This window comes from Pteropus vampyrus, unplaced genomic scaffold (genome assembly GCF_000151845.1).
Source record: "Pteropus vampyrus isolate Shadow unplaced genomic scaffold, Pvam_2.0 Scaffold1, whole genome shotgun sequence".
In the NCBI taxonomy this organism is placed as follows: Eukaryota; Metazoa; Chordata; class Mammalia; order Chiroptera; family Pteropodidae; genus Pteropus; species Pteropus vampyrus.
The window spans coordinates 9,222,337-9,233,003 of record NW_011888782.1 but is presented as its reverse complement, the minus strand read 5'-3'; positions in this window follow the sequence as shown (position 1 = coordinate 9,233,003).

Here is a 10,667-nt window from a genome sequence, read left to right as displayed (position 1 = left end):
AAACATATAAGCTTTCTTATTTTTATAAGGAAACTTGACTTACATATACTGATTTTTCTGTATGATAAACAGCATGTGGAATCTCAGTACCCCTGGAGAGAGCTACTGCCATCCAGGATATAAATAATGTGTAACTCAAAGAAACATCCAACATATATTTTTATAATAATATGATTTGATCTGAGAACATTTGTCAGTCATTGGTACATACTTACTTGGAGGTTATTTTTAAATTCCCACAGGCATTGAATATTTTGGTGGAGATTTATTAACAAAACCCAAAGTAGTGGCATAAAAAGGTATCAAATATATCTTGGCCTTAAAAGTTAATCATCAAGGATTTATTTGATTAATAAAAGTCCAGCTCTGGGTTAGGCAGTATTGGAAGAGAGGTGTGTCTTTGCTCAAGGAGTTTGTAGGCCAGTAGAGGGCTTCTCAAGTGGGGTCATTACCCATTGGGGTTGTGAAATCAATTTAGTGGATCACTACCAGATTAAAAATGACAGAATGAGAAATATCACAGTGTTTTTTAGGTAATAACACCCAATATCATTTAACATAACTTGTGACTATGTAAAATACTTTGCTTACTGAGCTTGCTGTCAAAAATGTTTGAAAAAGATTGACTTCTAAGTGGAAAAACAATACAAATACACCAGGAACAATTCACCACTAAGAATCACCTCTTGCTCGCTAGAGCTGCCTTTACAAAGTACCACAAATGGTATGACTGAAACAACAGAAATTTATTGTTTCCCAGTTCTGGAGGCCAGAAGTCCAGATCAAGGTGTTGGCAAGGTTGGTTTCTTCTGAGGGCTTGGAGGGAGCATCTGTTCCATGCCTCTTTCCTCACTTCTGATGGTTTGCTGGCAACCTAAGGTGTTCCTTGGCTTGTAGACACATCACCTCAATTTCTGCTTTCATCTTCGCATATTATTCTTCCTGTGTACATGTTGGTCTCTGTGTCCAAATTTCTTCTCTTTATAAGGACACTTGTCATATTGGATTAGGGCCTGCCCTAAAGATCTCATTTTAACTTAACTACTTCTTTAAGACCCTGTCTACAAATAAGGTCATATTCTGAGGTATTTGGTGTCAGGGCTTCAATGTATCTTTTTGGGGGGACATGATTCAACCCATAATAATCATAATGGTCAAAATTCAAAATATGTATGTGCTAGTCCTTATACTAAATACCTTGTTAGTCTTTACAGCCATTTTGAGAGGTAAATTTATGATGTCAATTTTACAGAATAATATAGGTTCAGAGGGATTCAGCATTAGAGTTTGTGTCTGTTTTACTTCAAAGCCCATGTTCTTTCCACTCTGCTTGTTGATTCCTGGGAGGCTAGAGTTGGCAGGGATCTTAGAGGCCATCTGGTACAGGCCCCTCTTTTCACATGTAGTGGGTCAAGAGATTAAAAATGATACTATTTGTAAAAATCTGCAGTCTCTTCTACATTCCAGAGAAGCAATACAATTTATCTATGGAGAATGACCATCTTTTTACTTTGGGAAATTCTGGAATGGTTAATGGATATTCTTCTCCATCATTCCCCTAAAGGTGCGAAAACTTGGGAACACTTGGGTTATATGTAGAGGGTGAAATTAAAGCACAGAGATGCAGTCTCCTGCCCATTATCCCCCAGCTTATATTAAATAGCATGTACGTGATATGATATGAACTCCAGGAATGATATTAATGAGAGAATATATTTGTCTTTTTTCCAAAGATAAATATGAAATACGTTTTTATTGTTAAACTTTTATTATTGTACAAATCTCTGTTCTCCTTGATTAGTATGAAGAGCAGAGAATTGGTAGTTCTTTGCATAAAATATATCTGAAGTCTGAGAAATGTTGCTAGTGTATGACAAAATTTATTTTGATCAAGATTGCCTATTTCCCATTGCCAATTAAAAAGGGAAATGAACGAAGACTATAATCTGATAACAAGCCAGTGTGATTGTAGGAAGGGACTGGGTTCTACAGTCAGACCTAGCTTTGCATTTATTAGCATTTTGAACCTGGCAAATTAATTAACTTCCCTGAATTTTGTTTCCTTGATTTAGACATTTGGGATTATCATAATCCAGTCTATTGCAGAAACATGTGGATTAGATTAAACAAGATAACACAAGAAAACAAGATAACACAAGTGCCCAGAGCATGGCCGACTTATTAAACACATTCATTCCTTTATCAATTTGGTCTGGCTTCAGACTCAGTTGTTCAGTTCTCAGTGACTGACACTTACTTACTCAACAAATGTTTTCAGAGCTTCTATTTGGGCAAGACATTGCTATTGTCACTAGATATTCAGTGAGGACAGAGACAAGCAAAGTTTCTGTTCTTATAATGTACGTTTTGGTAGGGAAGATAGATAACAAGCAACTAGATGAATAAAGAACAAAAAAATTATCAAGTAGTGATGAGAAATTTGCAACAAATTAAAATAAGGGGGTATGATAAAAATTCTTGGTATCTTTTTCAATTTTTGGATGTTCAGGGAAGGCATTTTCGAGGAGAAGACACTTAAGCAAAGATTTGAGTGACAAAAAGGAGCTGCTGATGTGTAGACCAGGGGTAAAAACAACCTGGGCAGAGGAAAGAGGTAACAAAAGGCATGAGGATGGGAATGATCTGAGATGATTAATGTGAAGAGCAGAAACCTGGTATTTTAGCAATGAAAGGATAGCCAGTGGGCCTGGAGCATCATAGGAGAGAGCAGTGATATAATGGTTGGACAAAGATAGCAGTGGTGAGGATGAAAAATAGCACATGCATTCAAGATATGTTTGAAGATTAACTGGGTGTGGGGAAAGATAGGAATCAAGGATAACTCTTAGATTTTTTTTTATTTGAGCAGCCTGGAAGAAGCTGGTGTCATCTACTGAGATGGGGAAATCCAGGAGAGAAGCAGGTTTTGAGGAAGTCAAGCAACATTTGAGAAGCTTAGTTGATATCCAAGTAGCACTTTTAATAGGAGACTCTCATTTCACAGGCGAGGATGTGGATATAGATTTGGGAGTTATCAACATGTAGATGGTCTTTAAAGTCCATAAAGACAAGCTCTTAGTCTATAATAACCTCTTTTCAAAGCTATGACCAGGTAGTCTCCTTTGATACTCCATTCTCCTCCCATCACAGTCTGTTGTTACATCAGGACTCTCAGCCAATGAAGACATTAACTTACAGAGAAGTCAAATTATGAGCAGTGTAGATTCTGCCTTGTTTTCTAACAGAATCTCTATTTCTGTTTTTTGCCTTAAATTTATGTGAAATTTTCATCGAAATATTTAATAAATCACTTTCTAAGTGGATGCAAATGTATAATATGTTACTCATCTTTCACAACAGAATAATAAAATTTATCCCTTCAGCAAAAATTATGGTTAGTGCTCAGTTATCAATATTGACCTCACTTTAGACCTAAATTTAATTATCTGGGTACATATTTACCTTTGATTTGCGTACACTACTTCAAGCGATGCCAAGAGCAATGCCGTGTGTCAATTTAAGACAAATTAGAGCCATAAAGTCTAACCTGCTGTTACAATTTTTATATTTATGATTTAGGCTCTATTTTACATGTTTTATGTCTAGTTTTATAGCAATGCACTCATCACTAGCACCAGTGGGCACAAGTACAAAACAACATTTATAAAAAAAACAAATTGGTGAAAGTCAGGCTCCATGGGTAAGCCCACGTCACCCTTTCTCAGGCACAAGCTCCAGTCAATAGATGAGTCTCTTTCAGTGAGCCCTGAAGGCCTATATGCTAGGACTCTTAATCATGTCAGAAGGAAAATGTTTGATTCAGGGGCCTTGTAAGCCTGAACTTGTTTGTGGTCAAAATTAGAGTCCCTTAACAGCTTGTTTAATCTTAATAATAAATTAGTAGTTGATAGAGGGTCACAGGGATGGGAAGCATGGTATAGGGATTGCAGTCAGCAGTAATGTAATGGCTAGGTGGAGAGCCAGAGGGAAGATAGAGTAATTGTGGGGATTGTTTCATAGACTATATAAATGTCTAATCAATGTACTGTATACTAGAAACTAATAAAAAAATAATAAAATAAAAAATAAAAAAAATTTTAAAAAGTTAAAAAAAATTAAGTTGTATGAAAAGGGAATGAGTCAATTCACTACTATGTGGTAAATATAAGAGTGATTGAGAATTAAATGGCACTTGCCATATACCAGATACTGTTCTATTCTAAGTACTTAATATATAGTAACTCATTTAATCTTCATGATATTACTATTAAGTTGGTCAAGTTATCATCCCTGTTTTATAGATGAGGAAACTGAGGTACAGGAAGTTGAGTGACTTGCAAGATCTTGTAGCAAGTGAGTTGTCACAGGTTGGGTGTCCCCGGGAAGCCGACTATGGCATGGAGATTCGCATGCAGGAAGTGTGCGAGGGAATGCTCCCAGGATCAACACTCAGCAGGCAGAGAAGGAAGCAGAATTGGGCAGAAGGAGAAGTTTGGGTGTGATGTAGTCTCAACAAAGGTTTCAGTCAACCCCATGGGGCATTCTGGAGCAAAGATGGCCCTGCATAGTTTTCCAGAATTGGGATGAGAGAGTGGTTGGAAAGTGGTTGGGACCCTGGGTGAGGTAGCTCTCTTCAGTGGAAGGCAGTTCCTGGAGAGTGGACTGCTGTCAACACTCCTAACAGCTGGGAAGAAAAATCCCTTAGTTCTGAAACGGTATCTGAGTTGCATGTCACAGAATCCATTATATAAGTGGAGCTGGGATTCAAAGCTAGGATGTCTGGCTTCAGAGTTCAGGTCTTTTATCATTATACTGTATTGTAGTGTGCAAATAATGTTAAGTAGTGCTAGCACACTTGGCTGGTTGGTTAGCAATATTTCTAGGAGGAGATTAAAAATAGTATTGACTAAATGATTCTTAAGTAGTATATTTTTCACTTAACTGCTAAGACTGTAAGCTCAACTATTAAGTACTAGTTAAAGTTCTTTAAGATATATGCAACAGAAATTGATTCTGGCTGGCTTACAACAAAACAACAACAGAAATAAAATGGAGTGTCTCACAGAGTCAGCAGAAGACCTGAATAGCAAAGTCTTGGGAGGAGCAGGGATACAGCTGGATCTTAGGCAGCTGGAACCAGGGACTCACTTGAATGCTTCTAGTGCCTATCCCCTCTTGTTACTTTTGCTTCTTACTCCACACAGATTCATCTCATATAATAAGAAACATGAACTATCAGAACAACAAGAGAGAGACCATCCTCAAGTTTTTTTGTTTTTTTGTTTTTAATTTTTTTATTAGCTTAGTTTGCCTAGGCAGCTACTCCTGGAGCCAGTTGTGGTGGTAACCTTGTATTAAGATAGCAGCTCTGGATTTTATTATGCTCATGGGAAGGGGAACAGTTCCTAAGAGATGGGTGCTAAGTAGATAACCCCAATACCATAAGAATGTTCAACATAATATGTATGAAGCACCACTTTTAAATAGCCCCAGGGAAGTGTAGAGATCTGACCTGTACCAGCTCTCCAACAGAGATCATGAATAAGTCAAAAGATCAAGCCTTTCTCTATATTTGCTTTTCATTGGTCTGTGATTTGTTGGGTGATTGCCTCAATGACTGGAGGTTTTTACATATTAGAGGACTATTATGTAGAAAATTATGATCCTCATTCTACTTTGCCTATGACCGACAAGAAGAAATAAATGTGTACTGCAGTCTTTGGGACTTAATGCAGTCAGAAGCTAGCGCTACAGATGAGGGTTAAAGTATCAGAAGGGGTTATGAAGCGTCTTTGGAATCTCCATACCATGGATTGGTTTTCTCGTTTATTTTTAAAAATGTTTATCAAGATAGAAGGGCAATTGGCCACTTATTAATAAGTGGTGTGAAAAGGAAAATAGAACAAATTTTGAATTCTTAGTATGTGCTAGATAGAAGCTTAATATACATATGAAATAATTTTCTCCACATCTAAACAGTTTGATACAAGTCAGGATGATTAAGTGTTGGATGAACAGTTTGATACAAGTCAGGATGATTAACCCCAAAGCTCAGCACTAACTGCTGAATTTTAGCCGTCTTTACCAGCTTCTCCAACCCTGTGTGGTCCTCAGTCCAAACTTCATGGATACTTGTATGTTTGGAAGATATCCTTCATGTGTTTCAAGCTAAAGTTCTCTAGGTTCCTCTTAGCATTTTAATTTGTCTGGCTGTTGAGATAACTCTTTCTGGTGAATTCTGAGCATCTATCTGACTGATGTTTTTAAGTTCTTTGAAAACATTTCCGTTCCCACTGTCCGCTTTGTCTTGTCACACAACTCCGTGCTGAGGGTTGAGGCACGGCTGTTGGAATGACCCAGCTGTTAGCACGAACCAGAGAATTAAGATGTTGAGCTGTTCCTATGGTTTTTGTTTGCTTATTTAATTTTTGTTTCTAATTTTAGCCCCTGACCAGTTATGGAGTACATTTCAGTCTTCCCTAACAAAGTGCCTCTACCCATCTATGCTCTGATTTGCCCACCATTCTCCTCCTCCTTTCCCAGCAAGTCACCATTCTTCTGTAGACACCTGTAGGACAATTTGATTCACTAGAGAATGTTCCCTTTTATTACTTCATTTTTATAACAGAGGAAACTGAGGTTCAAAAGAAGTAAGCAAATTACCTACTATTATAGATCTATTAAGTGGCAGTGGAAGGATTTGATCCCAAATATATGAACCTGAAGACTTACACTATAAAAGTAACATTTTCTCAAAATGTTTGAGAAATACCTGCAACGTTCCTTAAAACTTACATCATTTAAATATCTGCATACTTTTAAAAAAGAACGAATCTATTTGTCATCTCAACAGAAACAAGGATAGCTACCATCTTGATTTATTTTGTTTCTCTTCCTTTTCTTGGCGTGACTTTTTGTTTGTTTCACAGAGTTCCATCTTGGCTTTTCCTGTCTTTTTTTTTTTTTTCCCTCAGGTGAGGGGAGGTTATCTGTGGACTGTTATCCCACAACTTTTTCTGGTCAGACTGGCATCCTGTTGTTTTTAAAACTCCTGAGAATCTTCCTCATCTTCTGAATTCTGATTCTGGAATTCTTGCAGGAAGTTTCTTAAAGTAACTGCAGAAACCTGACATCCTCGAGGACTCCATGAGCACATTCTCTAGGAGTTTATTACAAATGTGAATCTCAGTGGTTCTTAATATTTTGTGTGTCAGAATTTTCTTTGAGTCTTTCAAAACATGTGTGCTTCAGTATCATCTAGAACCTAGTGAATCAGAGGCCCCAGGGATCATACTAGACCATCCGTATTTTATAAAAGCATTCTCGGTGATTCTGAAAAATACCTGTTGTCCTTTAGAACCACTGTTGTATTTTATTTAACAGCTGTCTTTTTTCTCAAGAGGTACTTGGCAAGCTATTGACAATTTGAAGTTGTTTAATTGTAACTTTAGGACTGCTGTTGGCGTGGCATGGATGAGAAGTTGTTAAGGGTGCAGATACCATTTCTCTAGTTTTCTCTCTATTCCCTGTTCTCTGTGGCACTTTCATATTTTAAAAAGATGTGAGATGTTTCCTTCGGCAAAGCCCCCTTCTGTGGAAGGGCCTGTTTTGTAGAACTTGGGCATCAAGAGAAGTGTCAAAAAAGAGAAAATAGAAATAGCTGCTATATTTCTAGAAACCAGTAATTCTTTTTCTGGTCTTTTGGCATGTGTGCAGAAATTAACAGCTCAATCCTGGTACTGTGGCAGAGTTAGTGGAAAGTAAAGGCACAGCAAAAAAAGAAAACAGGCCATATTATAGCATAGAACTGACTTTTAGGTTGTGTGTGTGTGTGTGTGTGTGTGTGTGTGTGTGTGTGTGCGCGCGCGCGCGTGCTTGTGTGTGTATACACTTGCAAGTGTTTTTAAATATGGGCTTTTAACATTTCCCAGGGGACTGATGCATAAAAAAAACTGTGTTTGAGAACTACCGAGGCAGAAATTTGTATCTGCTAGAAAGTGAGAGGAAGCAAGACAGTGTAGAGCCCTGACACTTCTGTTAGAATCTGGGACTATTTTTAGAGCACTGGAGAGACATTAAAAGGATTTAAGCAATGAACTAAAAAGAAAGAAAATCTTATTTGCTCTGAAGAAATATGTTAAAGAACAACCTGAGTTGAAGAAAGAGGCCAGTTAGGAGGCTGATGCAGTGACTTAGGTTAGGACGGAGGAGATGAGATGAAAATAAATGGACAGAGCAGAGAAACATTTTGTAAATAAGATCTATAAGACTTATTGGCTCATTGAATGTTGGGGATGAAGAAGAGAGGGTGGAATTTAGGATGACGCATAGGTTTTTGGCTTGGACAACTAGAATGTCATGTTCTAATTGAGGGAACCCAGGAGGAAGAGTCGATTTGAGGTGATGGGAAGAACTCCATCCATTTGGGACATGTCGAGTTTGAGAAATCTGTGGGATATACAGGCAGAGGTTCAAGTACGCAGTGGAAGACATGAACCTGATGCTCTAGAGAGAGAGATGGAGTAAAAATAGAGATTTGGGGATTAACAGTTCTGAGAAGAGTTGAATTTTCTTGGTGGTGAGCTTTTTGAAGAAGAAGAGGATCTGTGACAGTGCCCTGACAATTAACATTTATGTTAAAAGTAGAAAAGGAGCATTCTAACATGAAGTTATCAGAGACAGGAAGAAAATGAGAGAAGTGTTGTGTAGAGTGAAGGGAAGAGAATTTTCAAGACAGAGAGAATACTCAGTTGTGTCATTGGGCAGAAGACTTCTGTGGTGGCAGTGGACTTGGGGAGGCAGAACTCAGATCAAGTTGAAGTTGAGAAGTCAGAGGAGGAGTGGAGGGCAAAACTGTTAATAGGAAACTTGATGGGCCTCTCTAGATCTGCTACTCCCTGTTATTGAAGTGTAGAAGAAATGATTAAGATTTCTAATAACTCTAGCACTCTGTGATTAGATGTTTTTAAGTCACACTTAAGCTGGTATGAAATTATAGAGCTCTCTTAGGTCAATGTACATATTTTGAGAGAAGGAAAATTTTATCATCCCCAATCTAAGATTCATAATCTTATGCAAATTGTATACTGCAAATTTATGTGGTAAAGCTGAAGGTCTTATGATTTACATGCTAAATTTTCCATGTTGTTTCCCTGCATGCATCATATTAAATTTAAGTATAATTCTCTTGCATTTTTTAAAATAAAATCACAAAAATTTCATTAGTGGAAAAATCACATCAGATATGCTTTGAGTCTTCCTTGATTTTCTTGGAAGTGAATCCAGATTGGAGCTATAAAATCACTTTTGAATACAGTCCTAGTTGAAACTCATGATCTTTAGCATTAAACCACTTGAGACAACTTCTTAGAGGTAATTTTACCCAGTTTTCTGTCTGGAGTCGCTTAGCTAGGGTGCTTAATGCTTTTCCAAAATGATATATTTCTTACTAACTCCAAATGGTTAATTACTTTTCCTTCCTTTGCATAGTTAAAAGTCATCTCATTAAAAAAATTGTTTTGGTAATTTTAACACCAAGCTTTTGTTTGTTTGCTTTTGCACATATGATATTAGAATAATCATCTCCAGGCCTTTTTGTGTAGTCTATGTTCTCTAGTTTCCCAGTCAATCTGAGAACTGGCATAAATTTAGGACGTATGTACAGTGGTTTGCACAGAGCAATGAAATGTTAAATGTTTTCTTTGTTACTGACCTTATCTAGTGAAAATGGAGAGAGCCACTGTATACACATATTTGATGGTCAAATAAACCTTAATAGAACAGTTAGTAGAACATCATTCAGACCGTTGGGTTAGAAGACACAGACATTGATGTCTAGCAGTTATTTTATTTGAGGAAATTTCCAAAGCTTGTTAACATTAAAATATGTTACCAATACCCGCCTTCACAAAACCCCAAACTCTGATAGTTTTCCAACATTCTTTCACTGAAAAATATAAGAACAGAGTAATAAAAGATGAGTTTTGTGGTCACCTTTATAATCAGAGGCTCCATTGGGGTCCTTTCCTGAACTTGAAAGGAAGGAGTGGGAGTGATAGGAAGAGTCACTTGGCTGGTGAACCTACACTGGGTACTTAACCCAGCTCTTGGGACATAAGGGCTGAGAGCATCAGCACCAGGACTACTATAAGAGTCTCTATTCGTTAGCATCCTCTACAGAGTTTTAATAAAACTGAGCATTTGGTTCACCCCAAATGAACTATTGTCTGGTTCACCGTCAGCAAAAAACAGAGTTGAACAGAACTCAGCAAATCTAGCAGGCAAGACAATTTTCCAGCTTGGGAGAAAACTTTCACTGTGGGCCCATTGTATAATGGGGCTCTTGGGATAATGGATTCAGGGTTTGAATATACACATCAAACTGAAATAGAAGTTAAATTCAGTGAAGTCTAGAAGTAGGCTCTGAATTATCATTTTCTTGAGAAAAAAATGAGGTGATATTGGTTTTTACCTCCCCGAATGTGGTCAGAATTTACTTGGAGTTTTGAATTTTGTAACCCAGAATACATTGTTCCTTTGCAGATAACTTCTGTGAGAAAAAGATTCCAGGGGCACCTTGGTCCCACCTTGAATCCTCCAGATCTGAGTCATAGTCACCTTCTACAGTCCAGGATGAGGTGGGGGTCACCAGCATAACTCATGGACAT